General features: G+C 36.6%; 17 non-coding genes across 17 annotated transcripts; all 17 read right to left on the minus strand.

The window, feature by feature from the left end:
- Positions 1 to 439: 439 nt before the first annotated feature.
- Positions 440 to 522, minus strand: trnal-uaa (transfer RNA leucine (anticodon UAA)). Its single transcript has one exon. It is a non-coding gene; the product is annotated as a tRNA-Leu (tRNA).
- A 745-nt stretch (positions 523 to 1,267) lies between these two features.
- trnal-uaa (transfer RNA leucine (anticodon UAA)) lies at positions 1,268 to 1,350 on the minus strand. Its single transcript has one exon. It is a non-coding gene; the product is annotated as a tRNA-Leu (tRNA).
- Positions 1,351 to 2,093: 743 nt separating this feature from the next.
- Positions 2,094 to 2,176, minus strand: trnal-uaa (transfer RNA leucine (anticodon UAA)). Its single transcript has one exon. It is a non-coding gene; the product is annotated as a tRNA-Leu (tRNA).
- A 744-nt stretch (positions 2,177 to 2,920) lies between these two features.
- On the minus strand, positions 2,921 to 3,003 carry trnal-uaa (transfer RNA leucine (anticodon UAA)). The gene has a single exon. It is a non-coding gene; the product is annotated as a tRNA-Leu (tRNA).
- A 745-nt stretch (positions 3,004 to 3,748) lies between these two features.
- Positions 3,749 to 3,831, minus strand: trnal-uaa (transfer RNA leucine (anticodon UAA)). The gene has a single exon. It is a non-coding gene; the product is annotated as a tRNA-Leu (tRNA).
- A 744-nt stretch (positions 3,832 to 4,575) lies between these two features.
- trnal-uaa (transfer RNA leucine (anticodon UAA)) lies at positions 4,576 to 4,658 on the minus strand. The gene has a single exon. It is a non-coding gene; the product is annotated as a tRNA-Leu (tRNA).
- Positions 4,659 to 5,402: 744 nt separating this feature from the next.
- On the minus strand, positions 5,403 to 5,485 carry trnal-uaa (transfer RNA leucine (anticodon UAA)). Its single transcript has one exon. It is a non-coding gene; the product is annotated as a tRNA-Leu (tRNA).
- A 745-nt stretch (positions 5,486 to 6,230) lies between these two features.
- trnal-uaa (transfer RNA leucine (anticodon UAA)) lies at positions 6,231 to 6,313 on the minus strand. The gene has a single exon. It is a non-coding gene; the product is annotated as a tRNA-Leu (tRNA).
- A 745-nt stretch (positions 6,314 to 7,058) lies between these two features.
- On the minus strand, positions 7,059 to 7,141 carry trnal-uaa (transfer RNA leucine (anticodon UAA)). The gene has a single exon. It is a non-coding gene; the product is annotated as a tRNA-Leu (tRNA).
- Positions 7,142 to 7,883: 742 nt separating this feature from the next.
- On the minus strand, positions 7,884 to 7,966 carry trnal-uaa (transfer RNA leucine (anticodon UAA)). Its single transcript has one exon. It is a non-coding gene; the product is annotated as a tRNA-Leu (tRNA).
- A 743-nt stretch (positions 7,967 to 8,709) lies between these two features.
- Positions 8,710 to 8,792, minus strand: trnal-uaa (transfer RNA leucine (anticodon UAA)). The gene has a single exon. It is a non-coding gene; the product is annotated as a tRNA-Leu (tRNA).
- Positions 8,793 to 9,535: 743 nt separating this feature from the next.
- trnal-uaa (transfer RNA leucine (anticodon UAA)) lies at positions 9,536 to 9,618 on the minus strand. The gene has a single exon. It is a non-coding gene; the product is annotated as a tRNA-Leu (tRNA).
- Positions 9,619 to 10,362: 744 nt separating this feature from the next.
- Positions 10,363 to 10,445, minus strand: trnal-uaa (transfer RNA leucine (anticodon UAA)). Its single transcript has one exon. It is a non-coding gene; the product is annotated as a tRNA-Leu (tRNA).
- Positions 10,446 to 11,186: 741 nt separating this feature from the next.
- On the minus strand, positions 11,187 to 11,269 carry trnal-uaa (transfer RNA leucine (anticodon UAA)). Its single transcript has one exon. It is a non-coding gene; the product is annotated as a tRNA-Leu (tRNA).
- A 743-nt stretch (positions 11,270 to 12,012) lies between these two features.
- Positions 12,013 to 12,095, minus strand: trnal-uaa (transfer RNA leucine (anticodon UAA)). The gene has a single exon. It is a non-coding gene; the product is annotated as a tRNA-Leu (tRNA).
- A 744-nt stretch (positions 12,096 to 12,839) lies between these two features.
- Positions 12,840 to 12,922, minus strand: trnal-uaa (transfer RNA leucine (anticodon UAA)). Its single transcript has one exon. It is a non-coding gene; the product is annotated as a tRNA-Leu (tRNA).
- Positions 12,923 to 13,666: 744 nt separating this feature from the next.
- trnal-uaa (transfer RNA leucine (anticodon UAA)) lies at positions 13,667 to 13,749 on the minus strand. The gene has a single exon. It is a non-coding gene; the product is annotated as a tRNA-Leu (tRNA).
- Positions 13,750 to 14,312: the final 563 nt, after the last annotated feature.

The raw sequence follows: 14,312 nt of genomic DNA on the forward strand, positions 1-14,312 counted from the left end.
ATTACATCCAAAGTAAGTTTTTTTCCAGGAATGAGGTTGGTACCCAAAAGAACATAGCATTCATTGGATTTTTATTCCAACAGTCTAAAACACTCAGCCATCCTGGTGTAAAGTACAATCAAGAGCCCAGTGAAATTGGAATGAGGAGCACACAGTCAGTTATTTTGGCTTTGAGCCAGACAATATCTAAATGAGACTTGTTGACATCCAAATCAAACTTAATACAAGAATGGGGTTTCGAAGCAAGAAGAATAATAATTAAGTTGATAATGACTCTAACACCATAACTACTTAGCCATCTTTTGTGTTTTTAAACGATAAACACTTGCTGAGTCAAGGAAGAATAAGGGGAACAAAGTCAATTCTTTCATCTTTCATCCAAAGAAATTTCAAATGAGTGAAAGGACAATTGATTACATCCAAATAATAGATGAACTCATACCAGGAGTGGGGTTCGAACCCACGAGGACATATGTCCATTGGATCTTAAGTCCAACGCCTTAACCTCTCGGCCATCCTGGTGTAATAAACATTAATTCAAGGGCGCAGTCAAAATGGAATATGGAGCACACAGTTAGATCTTTTGGCTTTGATCCAGACAATATGTAAATTAAACTTGATTACATCCAAATCAAACTTTCTACCAGATGTAGGTTTGGAACAAACAATGACATTTTAATTTTGATAATGAGTCTAACGCCTTAAACACACTGACATCCAGGTGTTTCTAAAAGACTAACAAGAGCTGAGTCAAAGTTGAAGATCTTGTCATAGTCATTCCTTTCAGATTTGAGCCACGCTAATTGGAAATTAATGAAAGGTGGGTTGATTACATCCAAAGTAAGTTTTTTTCCAGGAATGAGGTTGGTACCCAAAAGAACATAGCATTCATTGGATTTTTATTCCAACAGTCTAAAACACTCAGCCATCCTGGTGTAAAGTACAATCAAGAGCCCAGTGAAATTCGAATGAGGAGCACACAGTCAATTATTTTGGCTTTGAGCCAGACAATATCTAAATGAGACTTGTTGACATCCAAATCAAACTTAATACAAGAATGGGGTTTCGAAGCAAGAAGAATAATAATTAAGTTGATAATGACTCTAACACCATAACTACTTAGCCATCTTTTGTGTTTTTAAACGATAAACACTTGCTGAGTCAAGGAAGAATAAGGGGAACAAAGTCAATTCTTTCATCTTTCATCCAAAGAAATTTCAAATGAGTGAAAGGACAATTGATTACATCCAAATAATAGATGAACTCATACCAGGAGTGGGGTTCGAACCCACGAGGACATATGTCCATTGGATCTTAAGTCCAACGCCTTAACCTCTCGGCCATCCTGGTGTAATAAACATTAATTCAAGGGCGCAGTCAAAATGGAATATGGAGCACACAGTTAGATCTTTTGGCTTTGATCCAGACAATATGTAAATTAAACTTGATTACATCCAAATCAAACTTTCTACCAGATGTAGGTTTGGAACAAACAAGAACATTTAATTTTGATAATGAGTCTAACGCCTTAAACACACTGACATCCAGGTGTTTCTAAAAGACTAACAAGAGCTGAGTCAAAGTAGAAGATCTTGTCATAGTCATTCCTTTCAGATTTGAGCCACGCTAATTGGAAATTAATGAAAGGTGGGTTGATTACATCCAAAGTAAGTTTTTTCCAGGAATGCGGTTGGTACCCACAAGAACATAGCATTCATTGGATTTTTATTCCAACAGCCTAAAACACTCAGCCATCCTGGTGTAAAGTACAATCAAGAGCCCAGTGAAATTGGAATGAGGAGCACACAGTCAGTTATTTTGGCTTTGAGCCAGACAATATCTAAATGAGACTTGTTGACATCCAAATCAAACTTAATACAAGAATGGGGTTTCGAAGCAAGAAGAATAATAATTAAGTTGATAATGACTCTAACACCATAACTACTTAGCCATCTTTTGTGTTTTTAAACGATAAACACTTGCTGAGTCAAGGAAGAATAAGGGGAACAAAGTCAATTCTTTCATCTTTCATCCAAAGAAATTTCAAATGAGTGAAAGGACAATTGATTACATCCAAATAATAGATGAACTCATACCAGGAGTGGGGTTCGAACCCACGAGGACATATGTCCATTGGATCTTAAGTCCAACGCCTTAACCTCTCGGCCATCCTGGTGTAATAAACATAATTCAAGGGCGCAGTCAAAATGGAATATGGAGCACACAGTTAGATCTTTTGGCTTTGATCCAGACAATATGTAAATTAAACTTGATTACATCCAAATCAAACTTTCTACCAGATGTAGGTTTGGAACAAACAATGACATTTTAATTTTGATAATGAGTCTAACGCCTTAAACACACTGACATCCAGGTGTTTCTAAAAGACTAACAAGAGCTGAGTCAAAGTTGAAGATCTTGTCATAGTCATTCCTTTCAGATTTGAGCCACGCTAATTGGAAATTAATGAAAGGTGGGTTGATTACATCCAAAGTAAGTTTTTTTCCAGGAATGAGGTTGGTACCCAAAAGAACATAGCATTCATTGGATTTTTATTCCAACAGTCTAAAACACTCAGCCATCCTGGTGTAAAGTACAATCAAGAGCCCAGTGAAATTGGAATGAGGAGCACACAGTCAGTTATTTTGGCTTTGAGCCAGACAATATCTAAATGAGACTTGTTGACATCCAAATCAAACTTAATACAAGAATGGGGTTTCGAAGCAAGAAGAATAATAATTAAGTTGATAATGACTCTAACACCATAACTACTTAGCCATCTTTTGTGTTTTTAAACGATAAACACTTGCTGAGTCAAGGAAGAATAAGGGGAACAAAGTCAATTCTTTCATCTTTCATCCAAAGAAATTTCAAATGAGTGAAAGGACAATTGATTACATCCAAATAATAGATGAACTCATACCAGGAGTGGGGTTCGAACCCACGAGGACATATGTCCATTGGATCTTAAGTCCAACGCCTTAACCTCTCGGCCATCCTGGTGTAATAAACATTAATTCAAGGGCGCAGTCAAAATGGAATATGGAGCACACAGTTAGATCTTTTGGCTTTGATCCAGACAATATGTAAATTAAACTTGATTACATCCAAATCAAACTTTCTACCAGATGTAGGTTTGGAACAAACAATGACATTTTAATTTTGATAATGAGTCTAACGCCTTAAACACACTGACATCCAGGTGTTTCTAAAAGACTAACAAGAGCTGAGTCAAAGTTGAAGATCTTGTCATAGTCATTCCTTTCAGATTTGAGCCACGCTAATTGGAAATTAATGAAAGGTGGGTTGATTACATCCAAAGTAAGTTTTTTTCCAGGAATGAGGTTGGTACCCAAAAGAACATAGCATTCATTGGATTTTTATTCCAACAGTCTAAAACACTCAGCCATCCTGGTGTAAAGTACAATCAAGAGCCCAGTGAAATTGGAATGAGGAGCACACAGTCAGTTATTTTGGCTTTGAGCCAGACAATATCTAAATGAGACTTGTTGACATCCAAATCAAACTTAATACAAGAATGGGGTTTCGAAGCAAGAAGAATAATAATTAAGTTGATAATGACTCTAACACCATAACTACTTAGCCATCTTTTGTGTTTTTAAACGATAAACACTTGCTGAGTCAAGGAAGAATAAGGGGAACAAAGTCAATTCTTTCATCTTTCATCCAAAGAAATTTCAAATGAGTGAAAGGACAATTGATTACATCCAAATAATAGATGAACTCATACCAGGAGTGGGGTTCGAACCCACGAGGACATATGTCCATTGGATCTTAAGTCCAACGCCTTAACCTCTCGGCCATCCTGGTGTAATAAACATTAATTCAAGGGCGCAGTCAAAATGGAATATGGAGCACACAGTTAGATCTTTTGGCTTTGATCCAGACAATATGTAAATTAAACTTGATTACATCCAAATCAAACTTTCTACCAGATGTAGGTTTGGAACAAACAATGACATTTTAATTTTGATAATGAGTCTAACGCCTTAAACACACTGACATCCAGGTGTTTCTAAAAGACTAACAAGAGCTGAGTCAAAGTAGAAGATCTTGTCATAGTCATTCCTTTCAGATTTGAGCCACGCTAATTGGAAATTAATGAAAGGTGGGTTGATTACATCCAAAGTAAGTTTTTTCCAGGAATGCGGTTGGTACCCACAAGAACATAGCATTCATTGGATTTTTATTCCAACAGCCTAAAACACTCAGCCATCCTGGTGTAAAGTACAATCAAGAGCCCAGTGAAATTGGAATGAGGAGCACACAGTCAGTTATTTTGGCTTTGAGCCAGACAATATCTAAATGAGACTTGTTGACATCCAAATCAAACTTAATACAAGAATGGGGTTTCGAAGCAAGAAGAATAATAATTAAGTTGATAATGACTCTAACACCATAACTACTTAGCCATCTTTTGTGTTTTTAAACGATAAACACTTGCTGAGTCAAGGAAGAATAAGGGGAACAAAGTCAATTCTTTCATCTTTCATCCAAAGAAATTTCAAATGAGTGAAAGGACAATTGATTACATCCAAATAATAGATGAACTCATACCAGGAGTGGGGTTCGAACCCACGAGGACATATGTCCATTGGATCTTAAGTCCAACGCCTTAACCTCTCGGCCATCCTGGTGTAATAAACATAATTCAAGGGCGCAGTCAAAATGGAATATGGAGCACACAGTTAGATCTTTTGGCTTTGATCCAGACAATATGTAAATTAAACTTGATTACATCCAAATCAAACTTTCTACCAGATGTAGGTTTGGAACAAACAATGACATTTTAATTTTGATAATGAGTCTAACGCCTTAAACACACTGACATCCAGGTGTTTCTAAAAGACTAACAAGAGCTGAGTCAAAGTTGAAGATCTTGTCATAGTCATTCCTTTCAGATTTGAGCCACGCTAATTGGAAATTAATGAAAGGTGGGTTGATTACATCCAAAGTAAGTTTTTTTCCAGGAATGAGGTTGGTACCCAAAAGAACATAGCATTCATTGGATTTTTATTCCAACAGTCTAAAACACTCAGCCATCCTGGTGTAAAGTACAATCAAGAGCCCAGTGAAATTGGAATGAGGAGCACACAGTCAGTTATTTTGGCTTTGAGCCAGACAATATCTAAATGAGACTTGTTGACATCCAAATCAAACTTAATACAAGAATGGGGTTTCGAAGCAAGAAGAATAATAATTAAGTTGATAATGACTCTAACACCATAACTACTTAGCCATCTTTTGTGTTTTTAAACGATAAACACTTGCTGAGTCAAGGAAGAATAAGGGGAACAAAGTCAATTCTTTCATCTTTCATCCAAAGAAATTTCAAATGAGTGAAAGGACAATTGATTACATCCAAATAATAGATGAACTCATACCAGGAGTGGGGTTCGAACCCACGAGGACATATGTCCATTGGATCTTAAGTCCAACGCCTTAACCTCTCGGCCATCCTGGTGTAATAAACATTAATTCAAGGGCGCAGTCAAAATGGAATATGGAGCACACAGTTAGATCTTTTGGCTTTGATCCAGACAATATGTAAATTAAACTTGATTACATCCAAATCAAACTTTCTACCAGATGTAGGTTTGGAACAAACAATGACATTTTAATTTTGATAATGAGTCTAACGCCTTAAACACACTGACATCCAGGTGTTTCTAAAAGACTAACAAGAGCTGAGTCAAAGTTGAAGATCTTGTCATAGTCATTCCTTTCAGATTTGAGCCACGCTAATTGGAAATTAATGAAAGGTGGGTTGATTACATCCAAAGTAAGTTTTTTTCCAGGAATGAGGTTGGTACCCAAAAGAACATAGCATTCATTGGATTTTTATTCCAACAGTCTAAAACACTCAGCCATCCTGGTGTAAAGTACAATCAAGAGCCCAGTGAAATTGGAATGAGGAGCACACAGTCAATTATTTTGGCTTTGAGCCAGACAATATCTAAATGAGACTTGTTGACATCCAAATCAAACTTAATACAAGAATGGGGTTTCGAAGCAAGAAGAATAATAATTAAGTTGATAATGACTCTAACACCATAACTACTTAGCCATCTTTTGTGTTTTTAAACGATAAACACTTGCTGAGTCAAGGAAGAATAAGGGGAACAAAGTCAATTCTTTCATCTTTCATCCAAAGAAATTTCAAATGAGTGAAAGGACAATTGATTACATCCAAATAATAGATGAACTCATACCAGGAGTGGGGTTCGAACCCACGAGGACATATGTCCATTGGATCTTAAGTCCAACGCCTTAACCTCTCGGCCATCCTGGTGTAATAAACATTAATTCAAGGGCGCAGTCAAAATGGAATATGGAGCACACAGTTAGATCTTTTGGCTTTGATCCAGACAATATGTAAATTAAACTTGATTACATCCAAATCAAACTTTCTACCAGATGTAGGTTTGGAACAAACAAGAACATTTTAATTTTGATAATGAGTCTAACGCCTTAAACACACTGACATCCAGGTGTTTCTAAAAGACTAACAAGAGCTGAGTCAAAGTAGAAGATCTTGTCATAGTCATTCCTTTCAGATTTGAGCCACGCTAATTGGAAATTAATGAAAGGTGGGTTGATTACATCCAAAGTAAGTTTTTTTCCAGGAATGAGGTTGGTACCCACAAGAACATAGCATTCATTGGATTTTTATTCCAACAGTCTAAAACACTCAGCCATCCTGGTGTAAAGTACAATCAAGAGCCCAGTGAAATTCGAATGAAGAGCACACAATAAATTATTTTGGCTTTGAGCCAGACAATATCTAAATGAGACTTGTTGACATCCAAATCAAACTTAATACAAGAATGGGGTTTCGAAGCAAGAAGAATAATAATTAAGTTGATAATGACTCTAACACCATAACTACTTAGCCATCTTTTGTGTTTTTAAACGATAAACACTTGCTGAGTCAAGGAAGAATAAGGGGAACAAAGTCAATTCTTTCATCTTTCATCCAAAGAAATTTCAAATGAGTGAAAGGACAATTGATTACATCCAAATAATAGATGAACTCATACCAGGAGTGGGGTTCGAACCCACGAGGACATATGTCCATTGGATCTTAAGTCCAACGCCTTAACCTCTCGGCCATCCTGGTGTAATAAACATTAATTCAAGGGCGCAGTCAAAATGGAATATGGAGCACACAGTTAGATCTTTTGGCTTTGATCCAGACAATATGTAAATTAAACTTGATTACATCCAAATCAAACTTTCTACCAGATGTAGGTTTGGAACAAACAAGAACATTTAATTTTGATAATGAGTCTAACGCCTTAAACACACTGACATCCAGGTGTTTCTAAAAGACTAACAAGAGCTGAGTCAAAGTAGAAGATCTTGTCATAGTCATTCCTTTCAGATTTGAGCCACGCTAATTGGAAATTAATGAAAGGTGGGTTGATTACATCCAAAGTAAGTTTTTTCCAGGAATGCGGTTGGTACCCACAAGAACATAGCATTCATTGGATTTTTATTCCAACAGTCTAAAACACTCAGCCATCCTGGTGTAAAGTACAATCAAGAGCCCAGTGAAATTCGAATGAAGAGCACACAATAAATTATTTTGGCTTTGAGCCAGACAATATCTAAATGAGACTTGTTGACATCCAAATCAAACTTAATACAAGAATGGGGTTTCGAAGCAAGAAGAATAATAATTAAGTTGATAATGACTCTAACACCATAACTACTTAGCCATCTTTTGTGTTTTTAAACGATAAACACTTGCTGAGTCAAGGAAGAATAAGGGGAACAAAGTCAATTCTTCATCTTTCATCCAAAGAAATTTCAAATGAGTGAAAGGACAATTGATTACATCCAAATAATAGATGAACTCATACCAGGAGTGGGGTTCGAACCCACGAGGACATATGTCCATTGGATCTTAAGTCCAACGCCTTAACCTCTCGGCCATCCTGGTGTAATAAACATAATTCAAGGGCGCAGTCAAAATGGAATATGGAGCACACAGTTAGATCTTTTGGCTTTGATCCAGACAATATGTAAATTAAACTTGATTACATCCAAATCAAACTTTCTACCAGATGTAGGTTTGGAACAAACAAGAACATTTAAATTTTGATAATGAGTCTAACGCCTTAAACACACTGACATCCAGGTGTTTCTAAAAGACTAACAAGAGCTGAGTCAAAGTAGAAGATCTTGTCATAGTCATTCCTTTCAGATTTGAGCCACGCTAATTGGAAATTAATGAAAGGTGGGTTGATTACATCCAAAGTAAGTTTTTTCCAGGAATGCGGTTGGTACCCACAAGAACATAGCATTCATTGGATTTTTATTCCAACAGTCTAAAACACTCAGCCATCCTGGTGTAAAGTACAATCAAGAGCCCAGTGAAATTCGAATGAGGAGCACACAGTAAATTATTTTGGCTTTGAGCCAGACAATATCTAAATGAGACTTGTTGACATCCAAATCAAACTTAATACAAGAATGGGGTTTCGAAGCAAGAAGAATAATAATTAAGTTGATAATGACTCTAACACCATAACTACTTAGCCATCTTTTGTGTTTTTAAACGATAAACACTTGCTGAGTCAAGGAAGAATAAGGGGAACAAAGTCAATTCTTTCATCTTTCATCCAAAGAAATTTCAAATGAGTGAAAGGACAATTGATTACATCCAAATGATAGATGAACTCATACCAGGAGTGGGGTTCGAACCCACGAGGACATATGTCCATTGGATCTTAAGTCCAACGCCTTAACCTCTCGGCCATCCTGGTGTAATAAACATAATTCAAGGGCGCAGTCAAAATGGAATATGGAGCACACAGTTAGATCTTTTGGCTTTGATCCAGACAATATGTAAATTAAACTTGATTACATCCAAATCAAACTTTCTACCAGATGTAGGTTTGGAACAAACAAGAACATTTAAATTTTGATAATGAGTCTAACGCCTTAAACACACTGACATCCAGGTGTTTCTAAAAGACTAACAAGAGCTGAGTCAAAGTAGAAGATCTTGTCATAGTCATTCCTTTCAGATTTGAGCCACGCTAATTGGAAATTAATGAAAGGTGGGTTGATTACATCCAAAGTAAGTTTTTTCCAGGAATGCGGTTGGTACCCACAAGAACATAGCATTCATTGGATTTTTATTCCAACAGTCTAAAACACTCAGCCATCCTGGTGTAAAGTACAATCAAGAGCCCAGTGAAATTCGAATGAGGAGCACACAGTAAATTATTTTGGCTTTGAGCCAGACAATATCTAAATGAGACTTGTTGACATCCAAATCAAACTTAATACAAGAATGGGGTTTCGAAGCAAGAAGAATAATAATTAAGTTGATAATGACTCTAACACCATAACTACTTAGCCATCTTTTGTGTTTTTAAACGATAAACACTTGCTGAGTCAAGGAAGAATAAGGGGAACAAAGTCAATTCTTTCATCTTTCATCCAAAGAAATTTCAAATGAGTGAAAGGACAATTGATTACATCCAAATGATAGATGAACTCATACCAGGAGTGGGGTTCGAACCCACGAGGACATATGTCCATTGGATCTTAAGTCCAACGCCTTAACCTCTCGGCCATCCTGGTGTAATAAACATTAATTCAAGGGCGCAGTCAAAATGGAATATGGAGCACACAGTTAGATCTTTTGGCTTTGATCCAGACAATATGTAAATTAAACTTGATTACATCCAAATCAAACTTTCTACCAGATGTAGGTTTGGAACAAACAAGAACATTTTAATTTTGATAATGAGTCTAACGCCTTAAACACACTGACATCCAGGTGTTTCTAAAAGACTAACAAGAGCTGAGTCAAAGTAGAAGATCTTGTCATAGTCATTCCTTTCAGATTTGAGCCACGCTAATTGGAAATTAATGAAAGGTGGGTTGATTACATCCAAAGTAAGTTTTTTCCAGGAATGCGGTTGGTACCCACAAGAACATAGCATTCATTGGATTTTTATTCCAACAGTCTAAAACACTCAGCCATCCTGGTGTAAAGTACAATCAAGAGCCCAGTGAAATTCGAATGAGGAGCACACAGTAAATTATTTTGGCTTTGAGCCAGACAATATCTAAATGAGACTTGTTGACATCCAAATCAAACTTAATACAAGAATGGGGTTTCGAAGCAAGAAGAATAATAATTAAGTTGATAATGACTCTAACACCATAACTACTTAGCCATCTTTTGTGTTTTTAAACGATAAACACTTGCTGAGTCAAGGAAGAATAAGGGGAACAAAGTCAATTCTTTCATCTTTCATCCAAAGAAATTTCAAATGAGTGAAAGGACAATTGATTACATCCAAATGATAGATGAACTCATACCAGGAGTGGGGTTCGAACCCACGAGGACATATGTCCATTGGATCTTAAGTCCAACGCCTTAACCTCTCGGCCATCCTGGTGTAATAAACATAATTCAAGGGCGCAGTCAAAATGGAATATGGAGCACACAGTTAGATCTTTTGGCTTTGATCCAGACAATATGTAAATTAAACTTGATTACATCCAAATCAAACTTTCTACCAGATGTAGGTTTGGAACAAACAAGAACATTTAATTTTGATAATGAGTCTAACGCCTTAAACACACTGACATCCAGGTGTTTCTAAAAGACTAACAAGAGCTGAGTCAAAGTAGAAGATCTTGTCATAGTCATTCCTTTCAGATTTGAGCCACGCTAATTGGAAATTAATGAAAGGTGGGTTGATTACATCCAAAGTAAGTTTTTTCCAGGAATGCGGTTGGTACCCACAAGAACATAGCATTCATTGGATTTTTATTCCAACAGTCTAAAACACTCAGCCATCCTGGTGTAAAGTACAATCAAGAGCCCAGTGAAATTCGAATGAGGAGCACACAGTAAATTATTTTGGCTTTGAGCCAGACAATATCTAAATGAGACTTGTTGACATCCAAATCAAACTTAATACAAGAATGGGGTTTCGAAGCAAGAAGAATAATAATTAAGTTGATAATGACTCTAACACCATAACTACTTAGCCATCTTTTGTGTTTTTAAACGATAAACACTTGCTGAGTCAAGGAAGAATAAGGGGAACAAAGTCAATTCTTCATCTTTCATCCAAAGAAATTTCAAATGAGTGAAAGGACAATTGATTACATCCAAATGATAGATGAACTCATACCAGGAGTGGGGTTCGAACCCACGAGGACATATGTCCATTGGATCTTAAGTCCAACGCCTTAACCTCTCGGCCATCCTGGTGTAATAAACATAATTCAAGGGCGCAGTCAAAATGGAATATGGAGCACACAGTTAGATCTTTTGGCTTTGATCCAGACAATATGTAAATTAAACTTGATTACATCCAAATCAAACTTTCTACCAGATGTAGGTTTGGAACAAACAAGAACATTTAAATTTTGATAATGAGTCTAACGCCTTAAACACACTGACATCCAGGTGTTTCTAAAAGACTAACAAGAGCTGAGTCAAAGTAGAAGATCTTGTCATAGTCATTCCTTTCAGATTTGAGCCACGCTAATTGGAAATTAATGAAAGGTGGGTTGATTACATCCAAAGTAAGTTTTTTCCAGGAATGCGGTTGGTACCCACAAGAACATAGCATTCATTGGATTTTTATTCCAACAGTCTAAAACACTCAGCCATCCTGGTGTAAAGTACAATCAAGAGCCCAGTGAAATTCGAATGAGGAGCACACAGTAAATTATTTTGGCTTTGAGCCAGACAATATCTAAATGAGACTTGTTGACATCCAAATCAAACTTAATACAAGAATGGGGTTTCGAAGCAAGAAGAATAATAATTAAGTTGATAATGACTCTAACACCATAACTACTTAGCCATCTTTTGTGTTTTTAAACGATAAACACTTGCTGAGTCAAGGAAGAATAAGGGGAACAAAGTCAATTCTTTCATCTTTCATCCAAAGAAATTTCAAATGAGTGAAAGGACAATTGATTACATCCAAATGATAGATGAACTCATACCAGGAGTGGGGTTCGAACCCACGAGGACATATGTCCATTGGATCTTAAGTCCAACGCCTTAACCTCTCGGCCATCCTGGTGTAATAAACATAAATTCAAGGGCGCAGTCAAAATGGAATATGGAGCACACAGTTAGATCTTTTGGCTTTGATCCAGACAATATGTAAATTAAACTTGATTACATCCAAATCAAACTTTCTACCAGATGTAGGTTTGGAACAAACAAGAACATTTAAATTTTGATAATGAGTCTAACGCCTTAAACACACTGACATCCAGGTGTTTCTAAAAGACTAACAAGAGCTGAGTCAAAGTAGAAGATCTTGTCATAGTCATTCCTTTCAGATTTGAGCCACGCTAATTGGAAATTAATGAAAGGTGGGTTGATTACATCCAAAGTAAGTTTTTTCCAGGAATGCGGTTGGTACCCACAAGAACATAGCATTCATTGGATTTTTATTCCAACAGTCTAAAACACTCAGCCATCCTGGTGTAAAGTACAATCAAGAGCCCAGTGAAATTCGAATGAGGAGCACACAGTAAATTATTTTGGCTTTGAGCCAGACAATATCTAAATGAGACTTGTTGACATCCAAATCAAACTTAATACAAGAATGGGGTTTCGAAGCAAGAAGAATAATAATTAAGTTGATAATGACTCTAACACCATAACTACTTAGCCATCTTTTGTGTTTTTAAACGATAAACACTTGCTGAGTCAAGGAAGAATAAGGGGAACAAAGTCAATTCTTTCATCTTTCATCCAAAGAAATTTCAAATGAGTGAAAGGACAATTGATTACATCCAAATGATAGATGAACTCATACCAGGAGTGGGGTTCGAACCCACGAGGACATATGTCCATTGGATCTTAAGTCCAACGCCTTAACCTCTCGGCCATCCTGGTGTAATAAACATAAATTCAAGGGCGCAGTCAAAATGGAATATGGAGCACACAGTTAGATCTTTTGGCTTTGATCCAGACAATATGTAAATTAAACTTGATTACATCCAAATCAAACTTTCTACCAGATGTAGGTTTGGAACAAACAAGAACATTTTAATTTTGATAATGAGTCTAACGCCTTAAACACACTGACATCCAGGTGTTTCTAAAAGACTAACAAGAGCTGAGTCAAAGTAGAAGATCTTGTCATAGTCATTCCTTTCAGATTTGAGCCACGCTAATTGGAAATTAATGAAAGGTGGGTTGATTACATCCAAAGTAAGTTTTTTCCAGGAATGCGGTTGGTACCCACAAGAACATAGCATTCATTGGATTTTTATTCCAACAGTCTAAAACACTCAGCCATCCTGGTGTAAAGTACAATCAAGAGCCCAGTGAAATTCGAATGAGGAGCACACAGTAAATTATTTTGGCTTTGAGCCAGACAATATCTAAATGAGACTTGTTGACATCCAAATCAAACTTAATACAAGAATGGGGTTTCGAAGCAAGAAGAATAATAATTAAGTTGATAATGACTCTAACACCATAACTACTTAGCCATCTTTTGTGTTTTTAAACGATAAACACTTGCTGAGTCAAGGAAGAATAAGGGGAACAAAGTCAATTCTTTCATCTTTCATCCAAAGAAATTTCAAATGAGTGAAAGGACAATTGATTACATCCAAATGATAGATGAACTCATACCAGGAGTGGGGTTCGAACCCACGAGGACATATGTCCATTGGATCTTAAGTCCAACGCCTTAACCTCTCGGCCATCCTGGTGTAATAAACATAAATTCAAGGGCGCAGTCAAAATGGAATATGGAGCACACAGTTAGATCTTTTGGCTTTGATCCAGACAATATGTAAATTAAACTTGATTACATCCAAATCAAACTTTCTACCAGATGTAGGTTTGGAACAAACAAGAACATTTTAATTTTGATAATGAGTCTAACGCCTTAAACACACTGACATCCAGGTGTTTCTAAAAGACTAACAAGAGCTGAGTCAAAGTAGAAGATCTTGTCATAGTCATTCCTTTCAGATTTGAGCCACGCTAATTGGAAATTAATGAAAGGTGGGTTGATTACATCCAAAGTAAGTTTTTTCCAGGAATGCGGTTGGTACCCACAAGAACATAGCATTCATTGGATTTTTATTCCAACAGTCTAAAACACTCAGCCATCCTGGTGTAAAGTACAATCAAGAGCCCAGTGAAATTCGAATGAGGAGCACACAGTAAATTATTTTGGCTTTGAGCCAGACAATATCTAAATGAGACTTGTTGACATCCAAATCAAACTTAATACAAGAATGGGGTTTCGAAGCAAGAAGAATAATAA

Source organism: Oncorhynchus kisutch, unplaced genomic scaffold (assembly GCF_002021735.2).
Source record: "Oncorhynchus kisutch isolate 150728-3 unplaced genomic scaffold, Okis_V2 scaffold1265, whole genome shotgun sequence".
Lineage (NCBI taxonomy): Eukaryota > Metazoa > Chordata > Actinopteri > Salmoniformes > Salmonidae > Oncorhynchus > Oncorhynchus kisutch.